The following is a 15,626-nucleotide window of genomic DNA, read 5'->3' as shown; positions in this document are numbered from 1 at the left end:
AATTACGCATAAAATTACAACAAATGTACGCAATGAATGATAATTTTGACAGCACAAACCCAATAACCTTCAAGTTGGCCGATAAAATGATAGATTACCGTTGGCACGAGCAGTTATACTTCTCCTGAACACCTGTCCCGGATTTTTTTTCCGTGGGTGCAAATATACGTTTAGAGTTCCGTGGGCATTAAAACATAGGGCAATCATAAATATTGATTAGATTAGATGAAAGAGAGAACATTTGGAGTACAGCAGTATGTGTATCAATTATTGTACCTATGTCAAGTTTATTTTGCAAAAATTCCTTTTAATTGGCCCTGACTAGTAGAGGTGTTAAATTTTGTAGTCAACAGACAACAGAAAAAAAACAATAAAATTAATAAAAGATTAAAAATGTTTAAATATTTTTTATTGAATTATAGGCGTTTTCTCCAAAAAGTGGTGTGATAGGTGGAGAGAATATATTACTAAAAACTACACGCATGTAACATTCGGCATTTGTTCTACAGGCGACAATCGCACTCCTTGTCAATCGTAGCCCATCCATTACAGATCCCTAGAGAACCACTTATAGTCTCGTTCAATTGAACGAGTCAGTCCACTGAACGAGTAAACGACATAGTTCAATGTTTATGGTTCATAGAACGATTTTTTTACCAAATGTTGTCGGTCACTGAACGACGTTGCTCACTAAACTACACAGATTTTTTTATTCTACATCTTCAGTGTCGTTCAGGGGTGCTTTGGCTTTGACCAACTGAACGACGTCGAACAAGATCAACTTCATGAAAAATCTGATAAATTGAAAAAAGACACTCGGAAAATTAGTCCATTGCGGTGTTCAAAAGACAAAATACAGCAGTCGTGTTTCAAGCATAGCTAGGGGGACAGTAAATAATTTGAAACGACATTTAAAAGGATAGCACCCATTTGATTTAATTGGCTCCCAAAGACAGCCGGTAGAAGGAAGCTGGAAACTCCGGAAGAAGTTGCACAGGTGCACACAAATATGCAATCGAATATAACGGAGTGCAGAAAGTAGATAGTCAAGTTCTACGACTGGTTGGGAAAGGTCATCATTATTTGCTGTTGATGGAACAGGAAGTTTAAATGCAATACCAATTGAACTGCGTGATCATTTGAACGATATAAAGCAACTGAACGAGATGAACGACATAGTTCAATTTAAAAAAATGCCTAGTTCGTTCGATCACTGTACTGATCGAGATTGTCCAAAACTAACCACCTATGTATATAAATCATAACAATAAATACTAAGGAGAAATAAATACATGTTAAAAATAAATTCTATATACATATTTACATCAAAAATAGAATTAAATCGCGTAATTTATATTGTCCATTTCCGTTCATTAAATGTCCAATAAATGACGTATGTCCATATGTAATTTGATGTAATCTATGAACAAAATTGCCTTTGTTTTTTTTTTTTTTTTTTTTGAAATTAATTATCAAATACTTAAGCTGTAAAACCAAACACGCCGATTGTAAATATTTAAACAAATACTCGACAATGTTTATATAAAGATGGTTAGTGCAATTGTACCCTGAAATGATAAAAATAAAATAAAACTAACTTCTGGTTGTGCACTTCAATTGTGCAATTGTATACAGGAAGAACAAATACTTTTTTTTTATCGAATACGATTTTTTATAGGAAATGTACTTATGGACAATAAAGAGTTCTACAAAAACCAGCAATGTTCGACTTTATGAAATCCTACACCTACTTTTTGTAAAATTTCATTTCAATCGGACAACTAGGAGGAGAAAAATTAATATCGGAACTAAATATAAATCTAAACCGATTTAAATAAAAATTCAACAATTGTAATTTAAAAGTGAATTAGTCCCGATTTAGATTTGGCGAGTTTACTTGCGGCAAGTCTTTGTTTGTAGGAGAGAGGGGCAAGGGGAATAGAAATGAAAAAATTGCTCGTACCGACAATTGTTTGGCAATTCGTTTTGTGTATTTCGTATTTGTTGACATTTTATATATATTTAAATGTGAAAAAAACAACAAATAAAAAAAATATTTTGGAAACCGAATTTCCTTGTATAGACGCATGAAGCAAGTTCAAAAGACAACGATAAAAATTGCCGCATGTAAACTCGCCTAATATAAATCAGGACTTATGTACGATGTGCAAAATTTTGTTTCAATCGGACAAACTTTGGGAGTATGCAGAATCGTTTATCAGAAATCGGAAACTCAATTATGTACGATGTGCAAAATTTTGTCTCAATCGGACCAACTTTAGGAGTTTGGAGAATCGTTTACCAGAAATCGGATGAAACTATATATGGGAGCTATATCTAAAACTGAACCGATTTCAAGTAAAAAATCTTAACAGATGTTATTCTAAACTCAAATCGGTAGGCTATACAAAATGTTGTCCCGATTGTACAAATCAGTAAAATTGATTAAAAAATCGAATTTTGAATTAAAATGATATTATAGGGAAAAAAGTGGGAGTCTCGAAAATCGATATAGACCCATGTTTCCTTCTCCAAAATTGCTTAGAACTGTCCATAGAATCATCCTAGGGGCTAAATTTAATCGACAACACCTTTGGCCCGTCTTAATATATATACAAGTTAGCTGACCCAGCAAACGTTGTTTTGCCTTGTCAATATTGCATCAATATAATGTTGGTAAAAAAAACCTTTGCCATATTTCAATAAAAAGTATTAACTGGTACCCCAGTGCAGACCCAAGCACATAACAGTTTATAATTTGGTAGAACTTATATATTTCTTATTATTAAATTTAACTCTAATGAAAATATTAATTTATTTTCATATACAATATTTTTTTCAAGGCAATGACAATTCAATTAATTGGGGAAAATTAACATATTTTGAGAATTTTCCATAGTTGACAATTACATAAAGATATACGCTGCCCATTTTCGCCAAATATATGTCCAAAAAGATTAAACCATAAAGGTTCGATATAAAATGTGTGGAAATGCTAATATTTTTCAAAATATATTTTGCAACATTTTCGTAGATTTTTCTCAAAATGTTCTTTCATTAAAACCTTTGCACTTCAATTACAGACTACTAACAGCAATTTTAAGTCAAATCGGCCCAGCCGTTTCTTTAAATTAATTTTTGCAAGATTTTCGCGGATTTTCTCAAAAATTTCTTTCAACCTTCCCACCGGAATTACCGACAACTGAAAGAAATTTTGAGTCAAATCGGTCCAGGCGTTCTCAATTTATGCGTTAGTATACATTTTTCTTGGTCCATTTATATATATATATATATATAAACAAATATTAAATAATTCGAAATAGTTAATATTTGTTTATTTATTTATTTTATTTTTCTAAAACAAAATAGAATCCCATAATCTTCTAAACGTCTACAAATTATTATCTATTGGTATTTGGTATAATTAAAACGCGTTCATTCCAATTGGTTTTGTTTATAACTACAATAAAAAAAGACTCGTGGTATAGGTTTAAACAAATAAACTCAAAAAGGTATTAACAATACTAATTTAAGGTGTTACGTTCGAACAAAATATTCTTGTTGTAGAAATACAAATTTGGTATTGTTGTCACTGATAACGATCACGGTACTAGATAACAATGTCAGACTACCACCATATAAGGGAATGCGAACTAGTCCAATTCTATTCTCAATTAATAATTGTTATTATTTTGTTATATTGAAATTATTTGCTATTAATGGGAATAATTATATATATATATATATATATATATATATTTTTTTTTAATAAAATACGTTATCGATAACAAACTGTCGTTGCAAAAATGATGTTTCTTGTATTTACGATTATCGATAATAATGAGTATAAAATTAGTTATAAAAACTTTTTTATTTTAAAATTATTATTAATTAAAATATATTGTATTAAATTTATTATTGATAACAACATTAACAATATAAATTATTACCGATAATCTTTCATACATAAAATATTATTATCAGTAACAACACTATCAATAATAACTATTATCGATAATAATAGTTTCGATATATACTATTATCGTTAGCAATATTTCTTACAGAAATTATTATAACTTGCAATACATAAAAATAAATAGTCAGATCCCCTTTCACCTTGTAAAATATGTGATGTTCTGCATATAATAATTGCCTCAAGAGCGACTACAAAATCTGACAAAGTTAAAGTCTACGGTTCATTGCACTCGCTGAAATTCATGTACAATTTCAAAGCGATCAGCGCGACATTTCCGTCCTCTAATGGATTTATAGTAATACTATGCACATAGTCACCACTATCAACTTCTCGGGTATATGTCCTTCAGGAGTACATATATACGCTATAGAATACGCATTTTGTAATTTTTCACACAAAAGTCAGGGTCCATTTGACCCGCTAAATATTGACCGAACTTTATCAAAACAGGCATGCTTATTCTTAAGACCGATCCCCTTCTCCATGTAAAATTTCACGATGTTCGGACCATAACTGGGGCCTCTGGAGCGACAAGAAAAAACGACAAAAATTTAGAATTTGGTCCATTTGATCCCCTAAATATTAACCGATCTTTACCAAAAACAATAGGGGTCTTCGTTGGACCGAACCCATAACTGTGGCCTGTGGCCCATAACTGTGGCCTGTATCGTGTTTATGAATTATAATGGACAGACGGACGGACGAACTGACACACATGTCTAGGTCGATTCAGCTAGTCGAGATATGACGATCGGTATACTTAAAGGTGGTATACTATTATCGGATCGGTATACTATTATCGATAATATATTTTTCCATAAAAATATTATGGTTAACATTTTTTTTTCCTATAAATATTTGTATCAATAAGTCCTGATTTATATTAGGCGAGTTTACATGCGGCAATTTTTATCGTTCTCTTTTGAACTTGCTCCATGCGTCTATACAAGGCAATTCGGTTCCAACAAATTTTTTTATTTGTTGTTTTTTCACATTTAAATATATATAAAATGTCAACAAATACGAAATACACAAAACGAATTGCCAGAAAATTGTCGGTACGAGCAATTTTTTTCCATTTCTATTCCCCTTGCCCCTCCCTCCTACAAACAAAGGCTTGCCGCAAGTAAACTCGCCTAATCTAAATCAAGACTAACTATTACCGATAATTACTAAAAATATTTGTCAGACTTAAAATTCAAAAATTGAACATATGGCCAATTTATAATTTTGGAATTTTCAAATCTAATCATGCAGACATCGTAATTATTGATACCTATATTGTTTTTTCGCAAATCATAATGAACTTTTTAAACCTATTCGAATGGAAGAAAATAATACAACAACGATGTGTTTTCTAATCATATCTGTTAATATTCACCAATATCTAAGTGGACACTTTTATGATTGGTAAATGACAAAGCAGATCCCACAGGTCACAATAATAAAATGGCAGTAGATTGATAAGAGTTCGCAAAAAAAAAAACAAGGAATAAAAATAAAATATATCTCCTAGTTCAATACAATATTTTCTTTTTTCAAAAGTTCGAATTTATTGTCAATGACTCATAGTGATTTTATTGATTCGAACTCTAGCACACATGAAACATTAGGTGGGGTGTTGTATTAAACTATTCTTTTCGGGGACCTGTCATAAATAACGTCAAATATAAGATTTGGATATAATAAAAAAATCGATATAAGGTTGGGATGAAAAACGTAATCGAAATGTGCTCATTAGAGCAGATTTTAAAAGAATACAAATAGAGAATATTTTTTGGGAACCATCATAATAATAGGAATAGGTTTTTTAATGACGATTCTTTCAGGGACCATCACAATAATGGGCGTGGATATTTGAAAGAAGCTTCTTTCAGGCACCATCACAATAATAGGCGTGGATTTCTGAAATAATATTTATCTGGGACCATTAATAGGTCTGAATTTTTGAAAGAATATTTTTCGAAGACCATTAATAGGTGAGAATTTTTGAAAGAATATTTTTCAGAGACCATTAATAGGCGGGAATTTTTGAAAGAATATTTTTCGGACACCATTAATAGGCGTGAATTTTTAAAAGAACATTTTTCGGGGACCTTTAATCGGCGTTGCTTTTGAAAGAATATTTTTCGGTGACCATTAATAAGTGTGAATTTTTAAATGAATATTTTTCGGGGACCTTTAATATGCGTGGATTCAATAAAGCTGTTTTTTAGGGACCATTAATGGGCTTAGATTTTTTGTAAGAATATTTTTTTAGAGATCTTCAGAATATTAGACGTGTATTTTTGAAAAAATATTCTTTGATGACCATCACAAGAATAGGCGTGAAATTTTGAAAGAATATTATTCGGAGACCATTAATATGTGTGGATTTTTTAAAGAATATTTTTCGGGCACCATTAATAGGTGTAGATTTTTGTATGGATTTTTTTCTAGGACCTTTAATAGGCGTGGATTTTAGAGCTGTTTATAGGGACCATTAATAGACTTGGATTTTTATACCCTACACAACTATGTTGTCAGGGTATTATAGCTTTGTACAGCCCTAAGAGTTTGTAACTCCGCGAAATATTGGTCCTAGACACACCTTCAAGTATACCGATCATCATATCTCGACTAGCTGAGACGATCTAGACATGTGTGTCCAATGAAGATCCAATGAAGACCCCTATTGTTTTTGGTAAAAATCGGTTAATATTTAGGGGATGAAATGGACCAAATACTTAATTTTTGTCGGTTTTTCTAGTCGCTCCAGAGACCGCAGTTATGGTCCGAACATCGTGAATGGAGAAGGGGATCGGGCCAATAAATGAGCATGCCTGTTTTGATAAAGATCGGTCAATATTTAGCGGGTCAAATGGGCTCTGACTTTTGTGTGAAAAATTACAAAATTTGTATTCTATAGCGTATATATTTACTCCTGAAGGACATAGACCCGAGAAGTTAATAGTACATGCAAGAGGAGTGGCACACCTTTAAATTGATAACTTAAATAATTATAAGTGCTTACGTATTCATATATTATTTAGTAACCCATTAACATTAGAGGGTGGAAATATAGAGTTGATCGCTTTGAAATTTTCCGTGAGGATCACGGTATGGTCAAGGATAACGCCTATAGTTATCGTTGATGATCAGATAATAATTTTGGGGTGAATTGAACCAAAAACTTCTTTTTTTTGTTTTTTTTTTTTATTTTTTGAGTCGATCTATAGGTCACAATCTATACATCACTACACAAGCCACGATGAAGGTTATAGTTGTGTAGGGTATAGTATGGTCGGCCCCATCCGATTATACTGCTCCGCTCACTGGTTTAATAAATATTTTTCCAGAGTTCTTCAGAATAATATGCCTGAGTTTTTTCACCAAAGTAACTGCAATTTAGCTTTGCCCTATTTTCAGCATTTTGAAACTGAATTTTGTTACCGGATTTTGTGAAGAATATTTTTAGTTTATGCAGAGTATTTTTCCAAAATATGGGCCGGAATTTTGTATAGAATGTTTTTCAAAAATATGACCAAGGTTTTGTAATGATTATTTTTTTAAAAACAAAGCCGTACATTTTTGAAGGATATTAAAAAAGGAGTATTTAAGAATTCTTTTAAATTTATTTTCTTCTTTTCTGCTATCCAATTTCAGTTAACTTCGGCTTCAGTAAAAAAAAAAAATACGAAATCATGTCATTGGAAAAATAGACACATCAAAGTATGTGCTGTTCATTATCAAGGTATGACCGCGACATTGCTTGTCTATCAGTCTCATACAGGGTACACTTTATCGTGTAGCTTATCGCTTATTCACTCAGTTTAATTGCCCCCGTAGTCAACAGTTTTAGTGTTAACAAACTTTTAGTTAATTTGGCGAATAAATAATTATAGTCAGGCCGATATATTTCCAAATAACAACAACAAATCTATTATTTAAACAAAATAATAATTAAAAAACATACCCATTAATATTATTGCTGCTAAATGACAGTGATTAAGGCTGCTTGTTGAAAAAAAACAGGACACAATTTATTATTGGTCTAGCCTCCTTCGTGACTAGTTGAGTGGAATTAAAAGGACACACTTTTGTTATGATACTTTCAACTAATATTAGCCGGATATAATAAATTATTTATTTTATACATAAATAATAATTATTTAAATATTTGAAAACACACTAAGTGTTCGGAACACAATCGCTTTATTTGTTCACCCTCTTAACGTTCGTTATGCCGATTGTAGGGGTCTTCAACCGGTTTTAAACAAATCCAAATATTTTCTAGGCCGTAAACCGCCAATTATGACCTATGTTTCCCGTTATTTCCTATGTTTTTTTCTCGCGTCTGTTTATTATTCTGAACCGTTCCTGGACGAATACAAATCGTAACTAAATCAATAACTTTTCGTACAACTCAATATTTAGACTATTTTTATTCTGATACTGATTGGCCTTCCACCTGTTGGAGTTCCTTATCAAATGGATCCCCCATAAAGATAACAACTCGATAACGCCTTATAATTTTGCATTTCGATGAGTGTTAGACAAGGGCGCCTGTCCCCCACCCCCAAAAAAATACACAATATCTGGTCATTGGTCGGCCGGTAAGGAAAAATCGCACACACAAAACAAAGACCCAACAGAAATCGATTAGACCAAGCGTCAACACAACACGTTGTTAACAACAAATACAACAATAATGCAAAAAATAGACGATAAACCCAAACACACAGGAACACTCATCAATAGTCAGACGGACATTTGTACCTATATGTTGTTCTTGTTATTGGACGTCCCCAATAAGTGGGGAAATTTTTCTCGTGATCCACTTGATTAATTTCTTGTCAACAAATTGCTGTTGTTGTTTTTTTCAAGATTTTACTATTTTAATTAACTATGCTCACAAAATACCAACACATGTACGTACATATATTGTTATTAGATATAACCTATGTAATTACTAATTGTGCAAATAGAACTAATTTTGATTGATAACAACAACATCAACAAAAATAATAAAAATGAAAATATGATTCATATTCAAAATTCTTAAAAGAATTATTTTTCAATCATCATCAAAAATTAAAAGAGGCGTAGATTTTTTAAGTACTATTTTTCCAAGAACGATAAGAAGGCGTGGATTTTCAAAAAAAAATATATATTTTACCAAGGACTAGAAGGATGCGTGGACTTTAAAAAATATTTTACCAAGGACTAGAAGGATGCGTGGACTTTAAAAAAAATATTTTACCAAGGACTAGAAGGATGCGTGGATTTTAAAGTATGTACTATTTTTTCAAGAACCCTAGGAAGGCGTGGATTTTTAATGAATATCTTTTCCTAAACAATAAACTGTGGACTTTTTAGAGCATATTTTACAAGGACAAACAAAAGGCGCGGAGATCGCAATATTTAAGATGGAGCTCTGCACAGACATTGCTAGTACTCCTAGTACATTTGGTATAACGATAGCCCCACAAATTCGGTATTTTGGGGATTTGGGACAAGTTTTTTCGTCCGAGTTGGGTGTAATTTAGTATTTTGGATTCTTATTGTAAAGCACATATCCGTATTAATATTGAACCAAGTTTGTGTGTAGCCCCCATATAATGGTACCACCACATCTCTGTACTAAAAATGATTTCACTACTCTTCTATTTTTTATGTCATCCTTATGATGACCGGGCCGAACTTAATATCGCGTTAACTTGTTTAAAGCCTATTTTTTATTGACAAGCAGAATGCGTGGATTTTTTAAGGAACCAGCGCATGGCGTGTTTTTTTAATTTTTTTTTTTTCCAAAGACTGAAGGAGGGGTGGATTTTTAAACGAATATTTTTCAATAAATATCAAAGGCGTAGATTTTAAAAGAATATTTTACCAGGACTATATTCAAGACTATTTTTCCAAGGCGAGGGGATGATAGATACCAAGCAACGGCTCTGATTGGCATTAACATGGCAAAGCCCATGTTTATATTGTTCCCTCTTTCATCTCAATTGTGCCGATATGTGTCGCGAGTTCACCCATAAGAACTATGAAAAGGCAACAAAAGAGAAAACCAAAGGGGAATAAAAGACCTCGTCTCTAGATTCACTCCAGTAGATGAGCTATAATCCGTATAAATGCGAAATTCTTCTACATCAGTCTTATTTGCACCCATGCTTTGACGGAAGACGCAGATGAGCAATATACACAAGTCCACCTGGATTTCTCCTGATCAAGTAACGAGAAATCAAATTGATCATGTGGTGATCGTTCGATCGATACGACGAGGGAATCTCGATTCGGACCCGTCTTAATGTAGCAGCAAAGGTGCGATCTAATGCAACACGGAAACTCAACGTCGAAACGCTGCAACCACCACAAATAGCAGAAGACTACTCCACTCAACATACCCAACTACTTGACCAAAGCACTCGTTGTCCCGATAATAATATGGAAGCACAATGGCAAAGAATTGCCCACTCTCTACAAACTGCAGCAAAATCAACACTTGGGTACCAAACAAAAAAACATGGTACGATCCGGAGTGCTACTGAAGTTTAAAACGCAGCGTATATGGCAACCCTGCAAACAATAGCAACACGCGATGTGATGTAGAATTATCGTGAGAAAAGGAGAGAGGAGAAACGTATTTTCATACAAAAGAAGAAAGAACAAGATACATGTGAGAGGGATCAAATCGAGATGTACAGGAGTGAGAATGAAGTCCTGAATTTTACCAACGAGTAAAACACCAAACCGAAGACTTTGATCTGTGCCGGTGAAGATGAGTTCAGTGAGTGAGCCAATATGAGTTCAAAAAAGCAATCAATCGGTTGAAGAATAATAAAGCAACATGTGCCGGTGAGTTAACACCCATACTATTCAAGTCCGGTGGTCTGATGCTGTTAAGGAGAATGCACCAGCTGATTAGTACAATTTGGCTGAGCCAAATCCTGGAAAAGACCCACGAAAAACACATCGACACATTCCACCTATCGTCGACTATAAAGCCGCATTCCATAGTCCTATCCGTTCAGAGGTATTTAAAGCCATGTCTGTGTACGGCCATGCAGGATAACTTTAACTGGTACAAGGTCAGCAGTTAAAGTCGGAAAAACCTCCTCGGAGCCCTTCAATACCGAACGAGGATTCAGACAAGGTGACAGTTTGTCGTGTGACCTACTGGAAAAGGTCATACGAAATGCAAATGTGAACAGAAATGACACTCTGCACCCCAAAAAGGCACACGGCGACGACATCGATATAATAGGTCCAACATTGCGAGCGGTAACAGTCACCTTTGAACGAATTGAGAATGAGTCTGCCAAAGTGGGACTGACAGTAAATGGCGAGAAGACCAAACTGATGGTATCAACGCGCAAGACGTCCAGTAGACTCGAACCAACTGCGGAACTTTAAAACTACAACTTCGAGGTAGTGAAAGATTTTATATATTCCAAAAAAAAACTAATAACATCAGCTTTGAAGTCCGGAGGAGAATAGTGTTGGCCAACAGATGCTACTATGGGCTGAGTATGTAATTCGTAATTAAGCTTGGCTTATGGACTGACTTTTAAATTTCTAAACTAACTGTGTTGGCTTAACCATGTCCTTCTGTCTGTCTGTCTGCCTATTAAAGGTCCATATTTTGGCATAGCCCTCAAATAAAGATCTCGGGGTTTTTAAGATTTTAACGGTATTTTACCCACCGATGTGGCTTGAATTTTTATTTTCGGGTTCACAGAAGGTGGAAAATATTTTTTTCAGAACATATTCGATAAAGGTTCGTGTTTTTTGCCATAGCTTTCGTACCATTTTCAGTATTTTGAAACCTTTAGTCGTAAATTTTTGATATAGGTCCATGCTTTAGCCGCATTTTCCCACCGAAATGATAGTAGTTTTGCTTTTGGGAGAAACCCATCTTTGCAAAACAATTTTTAATACTTGGCAAATTTTTCAATATTAATGGTCTGATACAGCCGCAATTTAATGGTCTCACCTCAATTTCTGATATTATGAAATTTAGGCACATATTCCCATCTAAGTGGCTGTAAATTTGGTATTGAGTAATTTGAACATTTTATTGTCAAAGAGGATATTTATAATATCGAGTAATTTTTACAACGTATAAAGATAATATCGAATTAGTAATGGTATTACATAGCAATACTCATACTTTTTGTATCTATATATAAATATGATTATAGTCAATACAATGTCTGATAAGTTGTTACAAAACTATAAATATGGAAAATATTACTCTTCTATCTATTTTATCGTCAATATGCCAATAATAAAAAATAATATAATATGTCTGGGAATGAATGCGACCTGACTACATTTGTTTGTAATTTTTGTTACAACAGCCAACGTAAGTCAACAAACATGGGGTACTAATGTACTCATTTGTTTGTAAAAAGCTTAAAGGGAAATGGAATTGAACGGTAATTAACAAGAATTATTGTTCATTGTTTGTAAAAAATATATATGGGAAACATATCTCTGGTCTAGGCTACCCTAAATATTTTCATTTCCATCATTGGAAAATACGATACAAAATAAATTCTCCAAATATGGATTTTAATAAATTTTCAAACCTAAATACATTTTCAAAAACAAAAAATCTCCTTCGAGCCGGATTTGAACCAGCGACCTATGGATTACTATGATTGCTCGTACACTCTACAGTCCACCGCTCTACCAACTGAGCTATCGAAGGTAATGGCGAGTGCATAATTAGCATTGGGTTATATTTTTTGTCAAGTATCATAAATAATGATAAGCATTGTTATCACACCTCACTCACATACAGGTGATAGATTTTAGCATAACAATTCAAAAGTGGTCTTAAATAATGCTGCTTATCATATTTATGTTTGTTTTTGAGATCAGATTTTTTTATTTGCAAAAAAAATAAATAAATTATTTCTATAAGTGTGTATGATAATAAATATTAAATAAAACATTTGTCAACCAAAATCAATAAATACAGGGTGAGATAAAAAAACTGCAACAAAGTCAAACGCCATACTTTTTAATTTTATTGAATGAAAGCAAAAAATGTCGGAAATAGCATCAAATTTTAGAATACCTTTAGATTTGTTCGAATTGGTCACCTTTGGCACGAATTATGACCTTCAAACACTGCCCAAATGTTGCTCTGCGGTATTTTGGCCCATTCCCGGCGAAGCGTTTGCTTGAGGTGATCGATACTTTTGTATTTTTTAGTCCCAACCTTGCTTTCCAAAATACTCCACACACAATAGTCCAACGGATAGGTATCCGGAGATTTCTGTTACCATTGTGTGCTGGAAATGATGCGAGGAACTTTATTTTGTAACCATCCTTGGGTGGCGCATGCTGAGTGCGATGGTGTGAGTCCTGTTGAAATGTTGACCGCAGACCTAAATGTTTGCATACCCAAGGCTTTATTACACCCTCCAGAATATTTTCGCGATAATATTCGGCATTAATTCTGATGCCACGGTCGATTAATACGAGCGGAGAACGACCATCTGCTGTTATGGCAGCCCACACCATCACCATGGCCGGCCCATGAGTTCTGGTGGCCAACCGAAGGTGCACATTTTCAGCTGAGCTCTTTGGCAAGTAAACACCATAATTTTGTTTGTTTACAAACTGCTGGACAACGAATGTTTTCTCACCGGAGAAAACCAAATTCCACAGTTCACCACTTTCGGCCAAGCGAAACAACCCTTTAGCTCTTTAAAAATGTCAACACCCAGGACTATAGACTATTGGCCTATTCCCGTACTGCAAGAATCTACTATTTTTTACTATTTTTCCATTATTATAAAGAAAAAAATGTTACCGTAATAAAAAAATAGCACATTCTTGCAGGTTCTGGAACAGATTATTTAAATTGACTACTAAAACTTGTAAGTAAACTATTAGGAGACCCCTCATATTGATGACAAAATAACTCCAAGGAACCTTAGTTTAAAAACAACTAACACATTGGGGCCTTACAGTGTGTCTCTAAATTCGTTAGAAAATTTAAAAAAAAATGAAATCTCCAACAGCCCTTTCAAATTCGTTAAAGATTCCCGCCTAAAGTATTTCCGAGGACCTTTTAAATTGTGTTGAAATATTGGGAACCTTTAAATTTTGTATAAAAACAGTAAGCGGTGCAGGAAGCAGTTCGATGGCCCATACCATATGATACCCTACACAATTACCACTCAACAGTAACTTTCTGCAGATCTAAATCGGGAACATGGAAATAATTTACATTCCCTTTAGCGGTAGTTGTGTGTAAACCATCTTAGAATATGTAGAACCCTTATAATTTTTTTACTATGAGCCTTATCCGACCTCTTACAGCAACATATTGAAGGTCTGCCATCCGTCTTTCATACAAAAACAAAAAAAATTATAGGGAAGAAGTTTTTATTCGCCAGAAATTCAGGATTACAGACACTGGGAAAATTTCAAAATAGCAAAAGTGTTGTGATATCATTTTATGGTAACTAAAATTTTCTTTTTCATTCTCCAAGAACACAAAATGCCAATCTACAGTTATTTTGGTTGGAAATGTCCTCAAAATGCCGAAAATTGGTATTGGTATTGGTATTTACTCGGGCTACATCAAAACATTTACCCATGTTTGATCACTTCCTTCATAGCCTTTCTCAGCCTCTAAAAACTTTTGTATACAAATTTGAGCCACTTTGCGCCTTTTCTGTCAGTGTTTTTATACCCTTCACCACACTGTGGTACAGGGTATTATGTCTTTGTGCATATGTTTGTAACAGGCAAAAGGAAACGAGATAGACACATGGTTCCTTTTGAGAATATGCATAGAATCACTTTTTAAGTCGATTTATGCATGTCCGTCCGTCCGTCTGTCTGTCCATGTTAAATTGTAAACAACGTACAGGTCGCATTTATGATCCGAATTGGATAAAATTTGGCATAGGTCACTTATTCGGCCCAAGGACGAACCCTATTGAAATTGGGAAAAATCGGTTCAGATTTAGATATAGCTCCCATATATATATTTAACCGATTTAATATAAACGGTCCCTATATATCTTTCGATTTGCACGAAATTTGGTACAGCCTAATCATTTTCGTGAAAATCGGTCCAGATTTAGATATAGCTCCCATATATAGTTTCGTCCGATTTCATGTTAATGGTGCCCCAAATTCCCTATATATCTTTTGATTTCCACGAAATTTGGCATAACGTACTGAATTAAGCCAAGAGTGATGTCTGCCAAATTTCGAGAAAGTCGAACCAGATTTAGATATAGCTCCCATATATAGTTTCGTCCGATTTCATATAAATGGTGTACCAAAGTCCCTATATATCTTTCGAATTGCACGAAATTTGGCATAACGTACTGAATTGAGCCTAGAATGATGTCTGCCAAGTTTCGTGAAAATCGGTCCAGATTTAGATATAGCTCCCATATATAGTTTCGTCCGATTTCATATAAATGGTGCACTAAAGTCACTATATATCCTTCGATTTCCACGAAATTTGGCATAACGTACTTAATTGAGCATAGAATGATGTCTGCCAAGTTTCATGAAAATCGGTCCTGATTTAGATATAGCTTCCATATATAGTTTCGTCCGATTTCATTTAAATGGTGCCCCAAAGTCCCTATATATCTTGCGATTTGCACTAAAATTGGTATAACGT

The 15,626-nt window shown here is 33.8% G+C and overlaps 1 non-coding gene across 1 annotated transcript; it reads right to left on the bottom strand.

The window, feature by feature from the left end:
* Positions 1–12,580: 12,580 nt before the first annotated feature.
* Positions 12,581–12,674, bottom strand: Trnay-gua (transfer RNA tyrosine (anticodon GUA)). Its single transcript has 2 exons — positions 12,638–12,674; positions 12,581–12,616 (listed from the first exon to the last, which is right to left on the bottom strand). It is a non-coding gene; the product is annotated as a tRNA-Tyr (tRNA).
* Positions 12,675–15,626: the final 2,952 nt, after the last annotated feature.

Source organism: Musca vetustissima, unplaced genomic scaffold, assembly GCF_032173495.1.
Source record: "Musca vetustissima isolate MV318-11 ecotype Yass unplaced genomic scaffold, APGP_CSIRO_Mvet_v1 utg69259, whole genome shotgun sequence".
Taxonomy (NCBI): Eukaryota; Metazoa; Arthropoda; class Insecta; order Diptera; family Muscidae; genus Musca; species Musca vetustissima.
This window is presented reverse-complemented; position numbering and strand designations above follow the sequence as displayed.